The following is a 22,923-nucleotide window of genomic DNA, read 5'->3' as shown; positions in this document are numbered from 1 at the left end:
GTGACTTTTACAGAGATAGAATGGGGTCAAATATCCTACAGACTAGGTACTCCATGTGTCTGTTTCTGTAGCATTTCACACTTTCCAATACTCTCATGTATTGTTTCATTTGATCCTCTTTGCAACCCTGTGAAGCAGGCAAGGCAAGCGCTATGGCCCTAGATGAGGAGTCAAGCTTAGAAAGGTTAAGTTAGTTGCCAAAGCCAAATAAGCTCTGTGAAACAGTCCATAGTAGGACTCTGGACTTTGGATTTGAGTCCATTTCTCTATCAACTGCAAGATGCTCTCTCTGAGTAAGTCTGGCAGAGGTCAGAACCACTGCTTTGTGTTTCACAGGGCTTTGTAGTCAGTGGTCACGTAGGGTCATTTGATCTCTTTGCTTCGTTTGGTTGTTTTCAAGTTCATAACCCTTTCATCAAGGACCAATTCTAGAAAATTCAGAAACAAGGAAAAAACAGACGTTTCTTTAAGAACTTCCTTATTGGAGATAGATACCACTCAATTGCAACATATTAGAGGAGTTTGTTTATCTAGATTGCAACTCATTAATGAATAAGAATAATTAGCCCTAGATTGCAAATGGGGAAAGTGAGGCATAGAATATTGCCTGACTCTTCTATTAGTCTTTTCTTCCTTTCTTATTCTAATCACCTCCATCACATTCTAGTTATATGACTTTTGGGAGAAAGAATGCACTGATTCAATGGAAAATATAGTGCAGCCAATTAAGGCCAATTGCCTGATGTTTTGTGATGAAATTCATTGCTGTCAAAATATAGGCCTTGGACCTATGGCTTGGTTATAAAATTTAAAGATATATTAATTTCTTATTTTGAAAAGACATTAAATAAGCTCTTACTTCAGTGGCGGCTTAAAAATGATTTGTCTGGGGGACACAGTGTGGAGCCCACTGCTTGGGTTCTTTCTCTCTCTCCCCCTCTTTCTGCCCCTCCACTGCTTGCACACTCTCTCCCTCTTAAAATAAATAAACATTATTTTAATGATTTATCTGGGAGTAGAACCTCAGTTGGGAAAAAAACAGTTTTGGAATTTTCTTGTTTCTTGATAGAACTTACTGACAATTGTGAAACAGTAAATTCAATATATGTTTGATTCAGAGCAATTCTTCTGTTAAGTTTGTCAAAACTTCCTTACCCAGCTATGGCTGATTATTTGTCTTTCTTTTGCACTCTTTAGTTATTTTCAATCCATTAGAAAACCTATACTCACTGAGATCCTTGTTACTTTCCACCTAGAAGCTGGAGAGATCAAACACTCAGGTTCTAGAGTAGCATGCCATAGGTTGAGAAACAAGAATTGAGTTGTCTGCCTTTGAATCTTAGGCAACCACTAAGTTCTTAAGGATTCTCTAGCCACTAATTTCACAACGTATCAATTTCCTCTTTATGAAACAAGAATTATATTCTTCTTGAAGAAGGGTTGTGAAAATAAACAATTGAACCTGCTTTAGGACTATAAGCTCATGACAATCAAGTGATTGAAAAAGACATTGATTTCACAAATATTGAACAAATAAATTCCATAAAAATTCCTGTTTTATTTTATTTTTTATTTTATTCCTGAGAATAAACTTCTCAAGATAGAGGAAATATATATCATTTATTTATTTTTCCTCCTTTCTTAGAATATGATGTGTATGGACTCCCTGGGAGTAATTCCAGGAAAACTTTCCCCCAAGAATCCCCCTTGAGTATTTGAACTATTAAATATTACAGGGATGTGATGCCTCCCCCATCCTCTTATTCATAAATGATAGTTCTTGTTCCCTTCTGAGAGACCCAGAGATATTGTCCCATGTGAAATGCTACTGAATGCGGAGAAACCTACCTCAAGGTAAAAGTGTAACTTTGGTGGTAGTAAAAGGCTGTGAGGCAAAGTAGACAGCACTGTAGAGTTAGAATACTGATTTATAATTTTAGCTTTACTCCTTGGTTTTGTCATATTGGTCAAATCATGTAACCCCTCAGAACTCAATTCCTTCACGTTTAATATGAGATAATAAGGTCTGTCTCCCTATTCTTTTGTGAGAGTTGAGCAAGGTTATGTTTGAAATAACTTTTCACAGGGGAGGCCCTCAATAAGGATGTATGGAATTAGCTGGAATATTAGTGGATGTGACAAGTTCTGTCTAAGGGCTATCAGGGAATTTTCAAAATCAAAGGTCAATGTCCCAAACTCTATTCTCTGGAATGTGATCATGCTTTTAGTTGTTGATAGACTTTTCATAAAAGTAAAGAATTTCATAGTCAGATAAGCTTGATGGGATCTTATGGTACAGTCACAAAATGCACATTCGTATGCTAAAGTCATTAAAAGTCCTATAATTTTTTAAATCATTTTTTGTCTCAGTTTTTGGCAAACTTCCTTTTTGATAGGACACATTCTCACAGAACGTTTACTAAGTTCTTCCAGAACGTATTGTGGTTGATGCTGTCACCGAGTCTGAGAACTTTAAGAGGTCATAGAAATTATCTCGTTGAAATGCTCCTCTGTTTTCTTTTATGTCTGAGGATGTTGGAGTTCACAAAGGTTGAGGAAATTGTCTAAGGTCATACCACTAATTAATGGCAGATTCAAGATCATAATAGGTAAATACTCTTTTCACTATACTACCTGCTATGGATCTAGATTAGCTCTCCCTTGGCTCACCATAAACCACTCATCAAAGGTCTTTGGAACAACGATATATATGCTTTCCCCTATGTGTGAATCATCTACCATTCCTTAATGAGATCCTCAACATTTGAGCCCAATGATCCATTCCCCCACCCGCCCCCCACATCCATTTGCCTGTGCAGAGTCAATGGCATACCCATGCTGAGTAGAGAAATAGCTAATTTAAATATCAGTTTATTCAACTAGATTCATTCAGTTCCTCTGGACAAGTGTTTATTGAGCCCCCTTTTTAATATAGTAGTGCTACAGGAGATCCCAAACTGAGAAAGATCTAGTGCTTAAGATATCTGAACCAAAAAGCCATGTTCAGAGGCTCCTGGCAGTTTTAGGAGTTCTTTAGTGATGTGTAGCAAACCTGTTAGACTTGAAATGCATATTTTTTGTATATGTTTGGGCAGAGATTAATATCTATAATCAATGACAGAAACTATGCCCTGTGGCAAAATACACAAAAATACCACAATTTTTAGACTAAATACCCTTGCTTAAAGTAATTATCACATTCTACCTCCTTGCTCTGATTTTTTTTGTGCTCTATTTTCTCAAATAGAATTTAGAAACTTCTTGAAATTAGGGGCTTTGTCTAAACATACCTTCACATAAAGAGGTTTAAGATATACTTGCTTTTTATATTATGTAGAGTTCAAGTGCATTTTTAAAATCATATTTGCACAGGTGGAAGAGAAAGAGAAGTCTCTGAGCTGAAAACTGGCACCATTCATGAGAAAAATGGATTAATTAAACCTAATATAGTGTCTTCCCTTCAAAACACACTTCATGACCCTTTGAATGACAACTCTAACCACATTGTTGTTTGGATTAACAATATAAACCTTAGATCTTGGATAAATGCCTTGCTGCTATCCAAATGACTTTTTTTTTACTATTATATTTTTTATACAAAAATAATCTCTGAAGTCACATGTCTTTCTAATATAGAAGTAAAAGCTCCTGCATTACAAATGACAAATACATTTACCTTTGCTAAGAAGTTGAGTTCCCTCATTTAAGGGCACAGGTGGCTATCTTAAAGTTACTCTTGAACTCCAAATTGCCACATACTGGAACAGTCATTCATTGTTTGCTGAAAGGAAGTTTTTTAGCGCTCAGATCCTGATACAAGTATGGAATAATATATCTAGGTCATTTACTAAACATATAAGCAAATAATTTCATGGGTAATAATCTCATCATTGCCTATCACAGAAGACTAATGCTCTCAGTGCTCATGTGTCTGATTCCTTAAGTCCACTCTCCTTAACCTATCCATTGATCCACCGAAAATAATTTATTAAAAATAGTCTATGGGAAGTATTTTGGGGAAAAAATGTTATTTTTAACTTATTGGCAGTTTTGTTTGTTTATTTTGGAAGAGAAGAGAGATCACACAAGCAGGGGAGGGGCAGAGAAAGAAGGAGAGAGAGAGGATCCCAAGCAGGCCCTGCAGTCAGTACAGAGCCTGATGCAGGACTTGAACTCACTAACTGTGAGATCCTACCTGAGTGGAAATCGAGAGTCAGACACTTAACTGATAGAGCCACCCAGGCACCCCTGTTATTTTTAGCTTAAAACTGATGTGTTACACATTGGAGATTAAATATATGTTTTGTATTTCAGTAAGTATCGGGACCATCAAAAATGTCCAGTTATTGGGTCATACTGAGGCATTAATCCAGGTAAGAAGGAGGGAAGGATATTAAAAACAGTAGAAGTCAACAAAAAGAAAGAAGGGAATGAAGGGAAAATTGCTCCAGAAAACATTAGAATTAAGAAAAGATTGCTCTGAAAAATAAGAAAGAATCCTACCAGTGAATATGATAAAGGTTGGTAAGATGTGCCTCTTAGCAACTAGCAAGAGTGTTTTTAAGTATTTAAACTCTGTCTGTCAGTGTCTCTTCGACCTCTTGAATTTTTGCTCTAAACTCATCTTCTCTGATTTCTAAAATCATAGGTAAGTTTTAAGCTGACATAAATAGGTGTTTCTTAAAAACATTCTTTTTCATTCTATCACTCTTTAAATTTCAAACATAAGCTTTATTCTCTTTTGTATTTATGGCAACACTCATTCATTCTTCATCTCAACTATTGGCCTAAAAACTAAATAAACAATTTTGACTTAATTTGCTATGGATTGATTGTTGTATTTTCCCCCACCCCAAATTCATGTGTCAAAGTCCTAATCTCCAGTTATGGTATTCAGAGGTAGGACCTGTGGGAAGTAACTGGTTTAGATGAGAATGGGATTAATGATAAAAAGAGAGATGCTAGATTTCCCCCTCTCCACCATGTGAGGATACACCTAGAAGGAAGCCACCTACAGATCAGGAAGTGTTTCTCACATGACTGAATCTTCCAGCACGTTGATCTTATCCTTAGCCTTTAGATAGGTGAGAAATAAGCATTTATTGTTTAAACTAATGTATGGTACTTGTTGTAGCAACACAAACTGACTGAGACAGTAATATTGTTCTTAAGTCTTGGACTTCCTATATTAAAGAGCTAGGCATGTTAGCAGCCAGGCTCACTGAAACAACCTACATTCCTTCCTTAGTTACAGTGTTACCTGAAACATTATCATTTCTTGTTTTCCACTCTGTTCTATAAAATTCTGAAATTCCTAAGACAGTGTAGCTTGTGTCGTTAAAACATATCTATTTTAAAAGTCAAAAACTTCTTCATTAAAACCCAAAAATATTATACCCAACATATTGAGGGCGATTATGAATTGTCAAGCTCATGAGTTTCCAAGAGGTACCCTTATGAGATAAGTTTAATTAAGCAAGGCATTCTATTAATCATTTCTAATTACTCATGCAAATCACAGACGCTCTGGACTGTGGTTTAATAGCCTGATTTGTTCCCAAATGCAGCCGATGTCTGTGGCCCAATGGGTATTTCAATGAAACTATCTTCACTGATCTTATTACTCTATCTAGATATGATACTTGTCAGAAAACCACAGCTTGATTTGTTAGGCATTACAAGTGTTTTAATTGCTGAATTAAAGAGACAAAGGTAAAAGAACACAAGAAAAGGTTGTGTTGTTACATGTGGCAGTACAGCTCAACAATTAACGCACATATCCATCTGGCTATATGTGCACTACCCAAGGTACTGATCCAGAAACCCATGCTTTTCTCTTCCTACATGCAATTTCTTATCTATTCACTCCAAATATGATACTGAGGAAAAGATGCTATCTTGAGTTTAGCATCATCATTTATGTAAGTAAATAAGACACATAGAAGAATACCAAACTTATTTAATGTAATTCCAGATTCTTCTTTATACTAGTGGTTCATAATTCAAATATGATGTTAAAAGATATAGCTACTTCTTCCATCCCCACTCCAAATTGCTAGAGAAAACCCATGATGGCAAAAATACGATTAACTTATTTCCAAATAAATTTGTAATTTATAATCATTACATTATCATTTTGAGAAATAAAGAGTGGCGCTTACTATTTATACATTCAAAAGGTGATGTTTGGTGATCACATACATTCAAGGATTGCTTATAATGATTCCACAACTCCCTAGGGGGTTTATCGTATGGATTAAGACCTTTGGACCTTCTCTGATCGATGGCAAATTTAGGTCTTTTTTTTTTTTCAACATTTTTACTTATATAAAAATATTGAAACTTCCAGTACACCAAAAAAAAAAAAAAAAAAAAAAAAAGTCTCTATCCTTTCTTCTCCCACACAAAGTGAAACTTACCCTCACCCCCACCCCAATCTACATAGCCAGTCTAGACAAGCCTGGGATGCCAATCACAACCTCAGTCTCCCTTCCTCTGACCCCTCTCTTTTCTGAATGCTTCTGCTTTATAATCTCAGTCTCAGTGTCTCCTCTGGACACCCTCACCATCAAAATCTGCTGTCACAAAAAGTCTTGCTAAATCAATTTGTACTAAAGTATAAAGGACAGATAAGGTTATATTTGCATTTGAATAGAGATCATTGTGTTTCACTAAAGGGATTAAGCTCTGACCTGGAATTTTAGGCATCAGCAAATATATGATCAGAGTGCCCATTCAAGGAAATTGAGCCTTCCTAGTACCCATGAAATCACACTAACTGTGTAATCACTTTTTCACCCACCAGAGAAACAGTGTGACCAGGTGGTTAGGGGCCTAGTTTCTGGGGCCAGACTCCTCAAGTTTAAATTTGGTCTCAGGCACTTTCCTCCTTATGTGACTTTTGGCATGTTTTTCCCTGTGCCTCAGCTACCCCATCTATATAAAGGGGATGAAGATAATAGAATCTACATTGTACAGTTGTAAATTGTGAAAATCCATGTGCATTGGGAGTGCTTAGACAATGCCATGTACCTTGTAGTGCTCTGTATGTGTTTGATAAAGAAAATAAATACTAGTAACATTGGCCTTGAATCTTTGTGGTGTTTCTGTCAGCAACAAGCATTAGGTCCCTGAAGATGTCTCAGTTATTCCTTAGGACTAGACTATACAGTTGTATAAGTGATTAGGGTAGATTAGGCAAATAAGTTAAAATGATACTCTTTAAAGTATGTCCTAATTGGAAGGACATCCAAAAGGGAAAGGTAAATGTCAATACAGAGGGACAGAGTTTTCCTGAAATATGACTTAAAACATGTTAAACCATAGTTCTTTGTGACCATAAATAAATACTGCAGAACAGTTCAATGAATGTTAATATTGTACTCTTCAAACTCACAATTTCTGCCTTCTTCCCTTTTTATTTTCCCACTCCCCCTTTATTTCCTTCTTTTATTCATTTCACAAATATTATTTGGACAAATAAATATTATTTGGACAAAAAGAGTGGGAATAAGTTGTCTGGGAATGATCGGTAGGTAAAGAGCTCAGTTTTAGACACTTGGGTGTGAATTGCCAGTTGAACAATTACTTGACTATGTCCAGCCAGTGAGGAATTCCAGATCTGAGCCCAAGAGGGGACATATGCGCAAGATAGAAAAGATATTCATCAATGAGTAAATAGGAGTTAAAGATAGGCTGCCCTAGTAGAAAACATGTAGATAAAAGGAAAGGTCAAGGGAAGATCATAGAAAAATGCTAATTACCAGCTTTAATGGGGAGGGTAGAAGAGGATCCAATGAAGAAAAGTAAGATAAGATTTTTTAAAAATACGTTAGTGAGCACCTGGGTGGTTCAGTCAGTTGAGTATCCAACTCTTGGTTTCAGCTCAGGTCATGATTTCAGGGTTCCTGACTTGGTCTCCCTGCTGGTATTGTAGAGCCTGCTTGGGATTCTCTCTCATTCTCTCTCTCTTCTTTGTCCCTCCCTGATTTGTATGTACATGTGATGTGTTCTCTCTCTCTCTCTCTCTCTCTCTCTCTCTCTCAATGAATAGATTAATTTTAAAAAATAGGACAAGAACCCAATATATTTCATGGAGAGCAAATAACTGTATATTTGGAAAAAATTTAAATGTTGAAGCTTTTTCTGGTAAGTCAAGGACTAAACTGCCCATGGGATTTTCATTGAAGTTGTCTTGATGGTTTTGACTATTGTCAAAATACTTTCAAGGAAGCAGTGGAAATGAAAGCCATATTTCAGTAAGCTAAGGAGTGAATTGCAGGTTAGAAAGTAGACAGAATAAGCTCTACTGAGAAAGAAGAAAGCAGACAGCTTAAAAGCCTCAGTAATATGGATTAATATGGTATTTAATGCCTACACTATTTTTTTTATTGTTTCAAACGTCTGTCTCTTCTTTTGTCTGAGGCTGAAATTCCAGCGCTCTGACTCCATCCTCCCAAATCTTAGTTCCATAAACATCTTTGCCTAAGAGAGACTTAAAGAGAGACAGGTAGTATGCAACAATTGTCTGGTATGTCGAAGCCAAATTTACCTCTAAATTAGGACATCCAGGCAAAGACAGCCAACAGTGCCAAGTCTCGGTCTTAGGAGTAGGATCATGACAGGACATATGTAGATAGATGTCATTAAAAGAAAGTAAATAATTGAAGTGGTAAGAGGAAATGGGTAGCTTAGAGAGTACACAGAAGAGGAAAAATATACAGATCTTTGTAGAAGGCTCCTCATTTGGTGGTGATAAGAGGGAAGATCCAGGGACAGAGATGGGGTGGGAGCAGTCTGAGAGACAGGAGCACTAGAATACTGCAGCACAACAGAAGCCTACAAAGAGGGAGTCAAACATACAAGAGATGAAGGACAAACAGAAAACAAACAGCTGGCTCAAGGAGAGATGCATGAGAAAATCCATTTGTTTTCATTTTATTTTTAAGTTTATTTATTTTGAGAAAGAGAGAAAGAGGACGCAAGCAGGGGAGGGACAGAGAGAGAGAGAGAGAGAGAGAGAGAGAGAGAGAGAGAGAGAGAGAGAGAGAGAGAGAGAAAGAATCCCAAGCAGGCTCTGCACTATCAGTGACTCAAGGCTCCATGTCATGAACTGTGAGATCATAACTTTAGCTGAAACAAGAATCTGAAACTTAACTGACTGAGCCACCCAGGTGCCCCTGTTTTCCTGGTTTGTATCTCTACTTTTAACTCTCTCTCCCTCACCCCCCTTCTCTGTGCTCTGTGAGTGTACGTGTATATGCATAGAATATTATGTGTGTGTGTGTGTGTGTGTGTATCAGCTTTATTGAGATATAATTCAATAGCATATTATAAAATTCACCCATTTAAACTAAATAATTCTTTTTTTTTAAATATATTCAGAGAGTAGTGCAGCCATTAGCAAATTATTTGTGTGTGAAATTGTTGCTGCTGACCTTGGGAAAAGCAGTTTCAGGAGAATAAATAGGGGTGGGGTAAGCAGTTGTCAAAGAATTAAGAAACAATAAGGGCACAGACTGGGGAAAAATTTTTGCAAAATACATATCTGATGAAGGGCTATTATCCAAAGTAAACAGAGAACTCTTAGGAGTCAAAAGTAAGAAAACAAACAACCTGAGTACAAAATGGGCAAAAATCTGAACAGACACTTCACTAAATAAGATATACAGATGAAAAATAAGCTGAATAATATGAAAATATGCTCAGTATTCCTATGTTATTAGGGAGTTACAGATTAAAGTAACGATGAGGTACCATCACATACTTATGAGAAAGGCAAAAATCGAAAACACTGACAAAACCAAATACTGGTGAGGATGTGGAGCAATAGGAACTCTGATTCATTGCTGGCGGGAATGCAAAATGGTGCAGCCACTTGTAATTTTTTTATAAAACTCTTATGGTAAACCTACTCTTACCATAAAACCTAACAATTATGTCCGTTGGTATTTATTCAAATGAGTTGAAAACTTACATCCACACAAAGACGTGCACATGGATAATTATAGCAGCGTTATTCATAGTTGACAACACTTGGAAGCAATCAAGATGCCCTTCAGTGTGTGATGGATAAATAAACTTGGCACATCCAGATGATGAAATATTACTTAGCACTAAAAGGAAATGAGCTATCAAGCCATAGAAAGACATGTGGATGCAGATTAGTATGTGAAGGAAGCCAGAATGAAAAGGATACTGTGATTCCAACTGTATCATATTCTGGAAAAAGCACAACTTTGTGGACATTAAAGAGATCCAGTTTCCAGGGGCTAAAATGGGTGGGAGAGACAAATAGATAGAGCTTAGAGGATTTTAAGGGCAGTGAAATTATTCTGTCATACTATAATGGTGGTTACATGTCATTATACTTTTGCCAAACCCACCGTGACACATCAGGAGGAGACCCTAATTTAAACTGTAGACTTTGGGTGATAATGACACGTTAGCACAGGTTCATCAATTGCAACAAATGTACCGCTGTGGTGTGAGATGTTGATGGTGTTGATAGCTGTGCATATGAGAGGCAGGGAGAATGTAGGAAATTTCTATACCTCTCATTTAATTTTGCTGTGAATATAAAACAGCTTTGGGATTGTCTGAGTGTATAGCTCCTATTTGTTTAAGAAAGGGAGACCAAGGAAGTCAGGTGTACTTCACAGTGTGTAGAAAGTGAGTCCGAACTTATACAAGATGATGTCTGATGGAATAAGGCAATGAGAAAAACAGGCAGAAGGAGAATGAAGGAAAACACTTTTCCTCTGACACAGAAGTAAGGAAAGAGACAATTAATAAAAACAAACAGAAAAACAAACAAATAAAAAACCCCAAACCCTTGGCTACTGAGAAGTTATGAGGAGGATATAGCTGCATAGACATTTTGAGGAAAAGAGGAAGAAAGTGTGGAAGTTTGTACTTTGTGAGTTTGATTTCTCAGTAAAGCCAAGCCACAAAACACCCTAGGCTAGAGTAAATATTTGATGAAGGAGAGGTTTTTTAAGTTCACAGAGTTTGCTTCTCTAGTTAGCTTACTTGAGGGGGGAAATAAGGGTAGTGTGTACAATGGTTTCTTTTATTATTGTTGTCCTTAAGTTCTTCTGTATCTATACTGACACATGTGGCTACTGAGCCCTTGAAAAGGGGCTAGTGCAAACTAAGATGTTCTGTAAGTGCTATGAAATCTTGTATGGGGTATTTACAGGCCACCTTGGTATTTGCAAACTAAATTCTTTATATTTTTCACAGCAACACTTTGGTAATTCTCATGAGGCATTCCTAAGGTCACTTCTGAATGGTGAGAGGAGACAGAATCCCTGTCAAGGCTGGAGCAAAGTGTGGGATACAGGTCACAGGAACTATTTAGTGAGAACCTATTATAGGTTAGGATTGTTCTATTTCACATACATTTAAAAACAAACACAGTGAGTGAGTTTCTAAGTTGGAACCCTTGAACCTCTCTGAAAGTCAGTGTTTAATCTGTAAAGTGAAGCCTAAATTATCACTAACCAAATATCTATTAATCTAAAAGACATAAAGCATATTGGATATTGCTACATATGCTAGCTCATATAACTCAGGGCTTAAAACTTCCTAGTTTACCTTTGAAGTGACTTCCCTGGGATGGATTGCCAAAGTCATACAATTTATAAGTGCTCAGTGTGACCCAATGTCCATCTTCTTTCCAAAAGACTACACCATGAAGGTCAGTGATCCGTCTTCTACATAATTGTCTTGAGGACTAAACAAGTTTGAGGGCTATAGCATCTAGAATTGCTCCTTGTTCTGTCCTTGCTCATTTCCAATCTCTGGAGCGTGAACAGCACTCTTCTGTTCTCTTTTCTTCTCTTTGTGTCTCTACCTTTCTGAATGTTTGCTCTTCCTTTTCTCTCTCAACTCCCTCACTGTTCACTCTCCCTCTAATTCAAGTGCCTCTTTTGTGCCTCTCTCTATCTCTGTTCTTTCTCCTGGGTACTGCCATTCTGCTCTAATATAACCTTGTGTCCGGCCCCAGTTCTTTCCAATTGTCTTCAAATTTTACTTAGTAGTAGGTCCGAGAGGTATCTGCAGTATTTCTTGTAAACATTTTTGAGCAAAACTAAACACCAGTTGGAAGCAAGGGAGAAATTTGAATTAAACAAAAGACTTGGCAAACATTTTTTCAGAGTTAATTTAAATTATTTAGAATGTCTTCCAAGGGAAGTGGCATTTTGTCAACGTGTTTAAAAATATATATTCAAGGATGTTCTTGTGTATCGGGACTAATATATTCTCTGTATCATGCATTTTCATAGCATTTATGTGAACATTTCCATAGATAATGTTTCCATCTCTTCATTCTTTCACTTAAGAAATCGGGAAAATATTATTTTAAAAATATTCACTGTGAGATTTAATCATACTCCAGACACATCTTGGTTGTTTTGATGGGGTTGTGACATTGCATACTACAAAACCAATCACTTTGTAAATTATCTTCATTTATATTTTACAATTCTGTGAACTTTATTATTAGTGCAAAGAGTTTATTCCTTTAAAAGCAAAGGTTCCCTCGGTCTACACTCAAACAAAGAAGTGAGATTTTTGCAAACACCTTTAAAAAAAAGAAAGAAAGAAAGGAAAGTATTTTGCAGTCTCTGAGCTGTGAAATATGGGGCTCTCATTAGCTGCACGGAGAGTTCCCTGTTACCACTCCAGCTGTTGACTATTTACTAGGGAAGCTGGTGCTAGTGGTAGGCAAAGAAAAATGCTCATTTAGTTAGAGCTTTCCAGGTGAAGATTTCTTTGAGGTTGATTTGAACATTTGCCTATTATGAGAAAAAGCTATGCATTATTCAAATCATGACAAAACTAAAAGAATTCCCCCAAATTGTTCAGTGTTTTCTCAAATAAAATGAGTGCTAGTATTTAGAGGAAAATTTCATTACGCTAATTAACTTTTAAAAATTCATTAGCTAACACATTTTTTTTCTTTAAATGATAGATACTAGGAAATTCCACATCTAATTGTTTACAGATACATTTTAGTACATTTGTGAATATTTCACCCATGACCAAATGAAGTTGTTGCTTCCCATTGTAGTCATTGCAGAATCTAATTTTAAAAATCTCCAGATCTTAAATTATCATAAAAATGGTTGTCTATATTCCAGTGGCCTCTGGGGACATATTTTTTGAATGGTAGTATTTTCATAATGAGAGACGGTGTGCTGTAGTGGTGAAAAAAACCCAGCTGTCAGCTCTAGATAAAGCAAAAACCTGGATTCAAATCCTCACTTGAGCATGCAAGTGCTAAACAACATGAGCAAGTGGCCCAACCTCTCTTAGTCTATTTTTTCATTTGTTATCCAAGCACAAAGGTCCCAGTAGATGGGTTTAGTGAGTATTCTTAAGCATCTGAGTCATTAAATAATAACTTTATTCAGAAATGGCACATCCAAGTAAATTGGAGATTTTTTCTCCTTGTATTTTCTGTTGTTGTTGTTGTCATTATTATTTACTATTGGGAAGATATTACTTTGCTAATCATCGAAAATATTATGTAGTGCATTTACAAAGAGGCAATAGACACTAAGGGATTCTTTTGAAAAGCAAGATAAAATAGCTAAAGTATTTATGAAGGGAAAGAATTATCTAGTCTGTGCCTATTCACTGCCATCCTCCTCGCCTTCCAAACCGAAGCCTCTGGAAATAAATCCTGCCATCCTCTGGCAAACTCCTGGGTTTTCCACTTGCATAGCCAAGAAGTGCAAAAGCCATGTTGTGAGATTTTCAATTTGATCGTCTCACACGAGGATACCAGTGTTTTCAGACTGGAAACAGCATGTTACTACACTTTGGCAATAATGCATTAAATACAGATGGGTTTGTTTTTAGCCAAATATGTATCATACAGCCAACAGCTGTTTAGCTATTGCCAACGGTCTGTTTAGTACACAGAGAATCTGTGAGTTTCTTTTTTGCTCAAGAAAGTCTGGTGGATCGATGTAAAAGCCCCACAAAGGTGCCCAGCCTACCACAAAACGGAAGACAGAAATTGCCAGCACAGTGAAAAAGGCTTGCAATATTTGTTTTCTCCCAAATTAAAATGCCTAGTTTGTTATAATGAATAAGACTAACATGATTTTTAATATACTCAAGTTTTAATATAATTCTAGCTCTTTCAATGGATAAAGAATACCTTACAATCTTAGCAATGATGCAGTCAATAAGAATGTGTGGTATTTTTCATGTTTTCTTTAAAAGCGTGAAGCACTGAAGGGTGTGTACAGCCTCAGGAACACAGGTCATCTCTACTTCATCCCTCAAGCTGTGGAGAATTCATGGGCATCAAGTATAGTATTTCTCATTACGTAGCACTCATTTTAATTTCTATTAAAGGCATCCAGATACTTAATAAAAAGGCCACATCTATTACCTGAAAAATAAAACAGGATTCTGATCTATCAAATTCATGGTTGATATAACAGAGGGCTGTCACAAGACAAAGTAAAACACTATATTGCTATTTTATATGCACTTTATATGTAGATATTACATATCTATTATATCATACTATATATGTAATACATTATATATATGACATATATAATATACATTATATATACGTGCATATATATATAATATACACACACACACTTATATACCCCTCTCTTTTGTAAACATTGCTTTGACACAAAAAGCAAATAACACTATTCATTTACATTTTATATTTTAGGGATACTGCCACCAGGTGGTAGTAAGGAAACATCACATTAGAAGCTGCACTCTTTTTTTTTTTTTTTTTTTTTCTTTTTTAACCCATGTAACCAAATATTTCTAGGTCTTCACATGTGTAGTTGTTTCATTGAAATGTATAAATCTAAAATAGTTTAAGCAATCATCAAAAGTAAAGCATCTTAAATCAATTTAAACTCATAAGGGGGAATTAACTCTTATCATACATGCAGGAGTGATACCGAAGTTTATCAAATTGGAGCTCTTAAGATCCAAAATTACACATACAAAATTATTTATGAATTGGAATATTTATTTGGAATTAGAAATCAAATAAGCACAATTTGCTTAAGGGTCAGAAACCCATGTCTCTTATTTCTGAAATCTATAGGCATTTCCCCCCCCCCCAAAAAGTTTAGAAATACCTCCTGTTCGCAGCTTCGCCTCCCTTCTCCTCTCCACTCATTTGAAAGCACTGTGCAACTCTCAGAACTCATTAGGATATGGGCAAGGGAGGAATTAGAAACTGAAGTTTTATTAACTTTATGATATACCCATCAAAAAATAAGATTTCGGTATTTCTCGGGGCGCCTGGGTGGCTCAGTCAGTTGAGCGTCCGACTTCGGCCCAGGTCATGATCTCGCGGTCCATGGGTTCGAGCCCCGCATCGGGCTCTGTGCCGACAGCTCGGAGCCCAGAGCCTGTTTCAGATTCTTTGTCTCCCTCTCTCTCTGACCCTCCCCTGTTCATGCTCTGTCTCTCTCTGTCTCAAAAATAAATAAACATTAAAAAAATTTTAAAAAAAGAAAAAGATTTGGGTATTTCTCAGCACTTGTTTGTAGCTGTGAGGCTGAAAACAGGCAACTCTACAGTTCTTCTCAACTCCAAAATACTATTGTTACTTTCTAGCTAACCCTTAGATATTCTTGTAACTGTGTATAGTCATCCCATATTTTCATGGCGTTAAAGATCCCCAGTAAAAATTCCTTTGTTTCTGAGCTCTGGACATTCAGTACCTCTTACTGGCCAGTGTCCTTATAGCCTCCCTCCTTTTTCTTTCTTGCCTGAAAGGATGCCTTCTCTTTCCAAAACAATGGGTTATCAACTAACTTGGCCTGGTTCTTGCCTAACTGCTAAGGAAAGCTTCTGATAGGACATGGATTGGGATAAAGAATATTGAAGAGGAGGGAGCAGGGGTTAGAAACACAATCCAAAATTTTCTGAAAAATCTAAGTTCACACCTGTCTCATGATGTTTGTTGAAAATCTTAAATGAAGACAATATTTTGTTGGTTAAGCAACTTATATGACTTACATGACTTTGGGAAATGTTCTCAACTCTGGTCTAGATTATGGTACTTCTTTTATGAGCATAGACACTTAAAAATGTCCCAGTAGAAGAAAAACTGGAAATAAACTACTTGTTTAAACATAGAGTTTTATAATCATCGATTTTGTTATTAGAACCTTTCACCTTCATGTTCATTTCTTTGGATTCTTCCTGTCCCATTCTACTGCCTGGAGAGGTATTTTCTTGGGATTATTTAGTAGGACTCCCTCCTAAGATATGTGTGAATCTATCACGTGAATTTGCACTAAGCATTTATCTTTTCAGGACCCCATTGTAAACAGAAAGGAGATGGTAAAAACCCATCTTGTTGACTTCAGTCAGCACAGATTTCTGGAAGGCACAGGGAGGGCCAAAATTGCTCAACATATTCTTTTTTATTTACAATTGATAATGGATATTTGAATTTTTTGAAGTAGGAATTAATGAGGGAAATATAAATTTCTAAATTTTTTCTCACTTAAAGGCAAGGTTAGCAAATACAATTTGCATGTAAATCAGCATTTACCTGACACATGCACTTCTCATGGCTTGAATAAACTGTGACATGAAAAAGATGAAAGACGTAGGATGCCTATAAAAACCTTTAAAAGGTAATTGGCAGACACTTGCAATAAATGTTTATTGAGCAAAGAAATGTCCTTTTCTAGTTTTGTGTCACTATGATTCCTGCTTCATCTCTGTCTTCTTCCTACTTTCTCATTAAATATGACTTTTCTTTTATGATAGGATTCAGACCACATTCTGATGGCAGAGAAAGGAAGATGAAGGAGCCTTAGGGTAGAAGTGGGTTTTGTTTTGTTTTGTTTTGTTTTTTTTGGAAGCTGTATTTTGAAGCTGTAGAAAAAGTCTAGGACAAAGCTGAATGCCTGAAAAGTTGAAAAGGGGAGAAGAACATGAATTAGAAGACGAGCTAACATTAGATTGGCTTTACTGCCCCTTACCTCCTACCACTTTTTAAATTATCTCCATGTTGTTTGTTTGGCAACTGTACCTTAAGTTCTAACAGTCCCTCTCTTTGAACATTGTGCAAAGACTATTACATCAAGAGGAAAATTCCGCCTTAAGGTTCAGTGGCCTCTTCAACATATTTGAGGTGAAGGAGGAAATCAAGTTTAAGGATGCATTTTCACTTCCTGGCTTTTGTGAATGGATGCTATCTGGTTGGCCTTCTGGATATTGTCCAACCATTAACATTACAATGACTCACTGAATTGCAAGCCCCACCAAAATTCTACAAGCGTTTGCAAAGTTGCCATGTAAAAACTGTTTTGTTTGTTGTCCTTGTTGTCTCCAACCAGTTACCTTTATACATCCTTTTTTTCCCCCTCCTGTTCCATTAGATGTCTTTTATCATGACATTCCTGGTCACCACTAACCTATGCCACAGAGTAAAAAATGTTCTCTTATTTATAATAATGACTTTTAATAGATTATTTTAAACAGTTATTCTAAAATCTCACCTCATTCATGAAGTCTCTTCCAACCATTAAATAGGGAAAGAAGTTGCTACGGACCAGAATCTCATCTTGCCAAATACAGATGTTACATCTCTGTCTCCCTCTTCTCAATTTACATAAAATGTAATGTAAATGAAATTTAAATCTACATGTAATTAATAATCCACTGTCAATACAGGAAGCACCGCTGCTTGTCAACTAAGTTTATGTCACATTTTAATTCCTTTGTTGTCATTCCAACAATTGTCGCAGCATCTGCACCCGTGGTAGATTCCATCTCAAGAAACCATTTTCTTTGCTCATCTCTAAAAAACTACTCTTCATCTGTTGATGTTTTATCATGAGATTACAACAATTCAGTTGCATCTTCAGGCCTCACCTCTAATTCTTGTTCTCTTTCTGTTATACCACATCTGCAGTTACTTCTTCCACTTAATTCTTGAGCCCTCAAAGTCATCCATGAGAGTTGGAGTCAACTCCTTCCAAACACCTGTTATTTTGATGTTGCTATTTTGACCTCTTCCTATAATACATGAATGTTTTTAATGGCATCTAGAATGGTGAACCTCTCTGGAAAGTTTTCAATTGAATTTGACCAGATCATCAGAGGACTCACTGTCTATAGCATGTATAGCCTTAAGAAATGCATTTTTTAAATAACAAGACTTGATAGTTGAAATTACTCCTCCCTTCATGGGCTACAGAATGGATGTTACATTGGCAGCCAAAAAAACATTCATCCCATTTGATGTCCCCATCAGAGCTCTTAGATGACCAGGCACATTGTCAATGAACAGTAATATTTTGAAAGGAATCTTGTTTTCTGAGCAGTAGGTGTCAACAGTAGGTTTAAAATATTCAGTAAACTATACTGTAAACAAATGTGCTATTCTCCAGATTTTGTTGTTCCAGTTAGAGAGCTAAACAGAATAGGTTTAGCATTATTCTTAAGGGCTGTAGGATTTTCAGAATGGTAAATGAGCACTGGCTTTAGCTTTAAGTCACAGCTGCCTTAGCCCCTAACAAGAGAGTCAGCCTGTCCTTTGAAGTTTTGAAGCTAGGCATTGACTTCTCTTTTCTAGCTATAAAAGTCTTCCATGACATCTTCTAATAGAAGGCTGTTTTGACTATGAAAATCTGTTGTTTAGTGTAGCCACTTTCGTGAATTATCTTAGCTAGATCTTCTGGATGACTTGCTGCGGCTGCTACATCAGCCCTGGTTGCTTCACATTACACTTTGATGTTATGGAGATGGCGTCTTCCTTAAACTTCACAATCAACCTCTCCCAGCTTCCAATTTTTCATCTGCAGTGTCTTCACCTCTCTCAGCCATCATAGAATTGAGGAGAGTCAGGGTCTTGCTCTGGATTAGGCTTTGGTTTAAGGGAGTGTTGTGACTGATTTGATCTTCTATCCAGATCACCCAAACTCTCTCCATATCAGCAATAAGGTCGTTTCAGTTTCTTATCATTTGTGTGTTCACTGGAATAGCACTTTTAATTTCCTTCAAGAACTTTTCCTTTGCATTCACAACTGGGCTTTTTGGCTCGAGGCCTACCTTTCAGCCTATCTCAGCTTTTGACATGCTTTCCTGACAAAGCTTAATCATTTCTAGCTTTTTATTAAAAGTGAGAGTTGTGCAACTCTTTCTTTCACTTGAACACTTAGAGACTATTGCAGAATTATTAATTGACCTAATTTCATTATTGTTGTGTCTCAAGAAATAGAGAGGCCCCAGGAGAGGGAGCAAGATGGGGTAATGGCCAGTCAGTGGAGCAGTCAGAACACACACAACTTTATTTAGTTTGCTATCTTATAATGACGTGGTTCCTGGCACCACAAAACAATTAGAATAGTAACATCAAAGGTCACTGATCACAGATCACCATAACAAATGTAAAAATAATAAAAAAAAGTTTGAAATATGGCAAGAATCATTAAAATGTGACACAGAGAAATGAAGTGAGTAAATGGTTTTGGAAAAGTGGTGCTGATAGACTTGCTCAATGCTGGGTTACCACAAACCTTCATTTTTAAAAAATGCAATATCTGCAAAGTGCAATAAAGCAAAATGTATCTAAGAAGGCATCTATACAATGAAGAACAAAATTTTAAAAGATGTACAACATTATCATTTCATATTTCATATCAATTTGTAGGAAGGCATATGGTACATTTTAAATGAATCTAAATAGGAGCATTTGGTGGCTTAGTCGCCTAAACACCTGACTTCAGCTCAGGTCATGATCTCACGGCTTGAGGGTTCAAGCTCATGTCGGGCTCTGTGCTGATAGGTAAGAGCCTGTAGCCTGCTTTGGATTGTGTGTCTCCCTCTCTCTCTGCCCCTCCCCTGTTCTCTCTCTCAAAAATAAAATTTAAAATTAAAAAAAGAAAAAAGTCAAAATATATTTTGAATTAAGACCATTCTGGCTTCTCTGGAGATCATTGGAAATGTACTGAACTATCATAGAAACAAGGCTATGCATCCCTGGTTTACATGTGTAGAAGACTATTCTAAATGGATCAAGGTACACTGTCCACTTAGCACCTGGTATTTTGAAGTGCCAATTATGTAAAGAATCTTGACTGTGCTAATTTGATCCAACACAATGGCTTCAATACTTCAAAACAATGACTTCAGTACTTCTTGGAAGTGGTCAGCTGCCATGTAAGTAATTAAATTCCACTGTTCATGTCAGACTGGCCTATTTCAGACCTATACAAATCCCAAAAGGTCTCTGTTCATCTCCTTTGGAAGTAACACCTACTGAGTCTCAGTGTGGTTTAATGAGGTATTTACAAGAGACCCCTACCCCTTCCCAGTCTTAAAGTACACACTTCTTACAAATAGAGTCCATTTCAATTGCCTTTGGAATGTTTACCTTTAATATCTCTATAAGGATTAAAACAAACATTCCTGATTAAATGTTAACTTACTTTAGGCATTTACCGCAGGCATATCAGACATCCCCATTATGGTTTGTATGTGAACAGTACTTAATGTGGAAATTACTTTTTAAAAAATTGACAAGGAGATGGAATAACTCATTTCAACATTTCCACAGGTCTCACCTTTTGGAAAGCTTATTACTGAATCAGGGAATGTGAAATTATATGTTCAAAACTCTAAGCTGCCAAAAATACAGTGTTGCACTTTAGAATACTAAAAGATTTCACTCACTTTAAAAATATTGCATAATTTATAAAATGTAAATTAAAGTCCTATTGAAAATGGCATTGTAAAAGGATGCTATCAAGCAATTCTTAATAGATTTCCCACCATTCCACAGTATCACTGGACACTTGAACAATAATAAATGTCACCAGCAGCCAAATCTTAACATTTTCAGCAAACTTTAATTTGTTTCTTTTGTATTTCTTTAAAACCCATGGCTTACAGTAACTTGGCTTTGCTTAGTTTGGATGTAGATTCATTAACTCAGGTGATGTGAAAGAGGGCAAGTTAACAAGCCCGATTATTCCAAAAGCCAGTCGTTTTTGTCAAGTCTTTTGCTTCTGTATCTCATAAGAGCTTCTGCATGCATCTACTTCCATCTGTCCTACCACCACTATCTACTTCAGGCCACCTTCCTCTCTGAAATGAACTACTGTAATTGAAACTCAACTGGATTCTCTGAACTTAGTCTATTCTCTTTCCATCTATTTTCTATACTGTAGAAAGAGTAATCATTTAAAATCAGATTTGATCATCTTGTTACTCCCTTCATAAAGCCCTTCATAAATAGCTGCTCTTTAAGATTCCAACTCCCTAATATTGTTGGCATATGTTATTTGTTTTTAAAAGCTCATTCCTTCAAAAAAAAAAGCTCATTCTTTTCATTGTATATGTGTGTTCCTCAGTCATGAGACCGTTACTCTTCTCACCAGTAAATAGAGTCTATTTCTGTATCCCTTGAATCTGAGCAAAGCATGCGAGATCCTTTCACCAAAGTATGTGGCAGGATGGTGTTGTGGGCCATCTGAGCCTAGACATCAAGAGACCTTGAAGCTTTTGTGTTTACTGTCTTGGGATTCTTCCCGGAAACCACCATGTAAAGAAGCCTAGTCTGGCCTACAGAAGGATGATGGGAGGCCATTTGAAGCAAAGACAAACCTTCTCAGCTGAAGTTCCCAAACCAAGCAGCCAACAGCCAGCACCAACTACTTTGTTAAGAATAGTGTGCATAGGGACTCCTGGGTGGCTCAGTCAGTTAAGCATCCAACTTTGACTCAGGTCATGATCTCACAGTTCGTGGGTTTGAGCCCTACATTGGGCTCTGTGCTGACAGCTCAGAGCCTAACGCGTGCTTTGGATTCTGTGTCTCCCTCTCTGCCCCTTCCCTAGTCATGCTCTGTCTTTCTCTTTCAAAAATAAATAAACATTTAAAAAAAATTTAAAGAGTAGTATATAGTATGCATTTTACCATAATTTTTAAGATGAGGAAACCAAGGGAGGTTACAAATAACCATTCCAAGATCAGACATCAAGTGTTGGAACCAAGATTTTAAATTCAGACACCTTCACCCACATCACCAACTCTTAAACACTATGCTACATAAAATACTCATTTTAAATCTCTTCATACCATATTTCAGACTGTTTTTTCTCTGCTTAATTATGTCTATCTATGTGACTTTTGTAATGATATTTAACCCAACTATATCAGAATGATCTCATGGCCTAAGACACATAATAGATCATACACCTCTATCATTTACCACTATGCTTCCCAGACTGTTAGGTGCTGAATAATTATATCTATTATTCCTGTGCAGAATCTACATACTTTGAGGATGAATTTTATTTTTCCAATTAGGCAAAAGTCATTTCAGAACCGAGAAGGGTGAACTTTAATTCCATTAAACCTCAGTAACAGAATATACAGGTAAAATAAGAAAATTGTCTTTTTCATGTGTCTCAAGATCTGGATTTGAAAGTCATTCTCTGCAGGTTTTGACAACAGCATCACCAATAAAGCACAAGTAAATGCCCATAAAGTAAAACACTCACATAGGAGTATAAATTCTCGTATGGTTGTGAAAATATCAATTTTTTTAAATGTTGATTTATTTTGAAAAAGAGAGCAATAAAGAGTGAGCAGGTAGGAGCAGAAGTCCTCCTGTGAGAGGAGGACACAGAATCTGAAGCAGACGCCAGACTCCGAGCTATCAGCACAGAGCCCAATGCAGGGCTCAAACTCATGAACTGCGAGATCCTGACCTGAGCCCAAGTCAGACGCTCAACCAACTGAGCCACCCAGGTGCCCCTCAGCCTTTTTGTTCATAGTCAAACCTCACATATGTAAATTCATATGAACTTTGTAAAACAAACTATCAAAAATATGGATGATAACTATGCATTTGGTATTTTGTATATTGATAAGTACATAGGTGTGCTTGTTTT

This window comes from Felis catus, chromosome C2 (genome assembly GCF_018350175.1).
Source record: "Felis catus isolate Fca126 chromosome C2, F.catus_Fca126_mat1.0, whole genome shotgun sequence".
In the NCBI taxonomy this organism is placed as follows: domain Eukaryota; kingdom Metazoa; phylum Chordata; class Mammalia; order Carnivora; family Felidae; genus Felis; species Felis catus.
Note: the sequence above shows the minus strand (reverse complement) of the source record.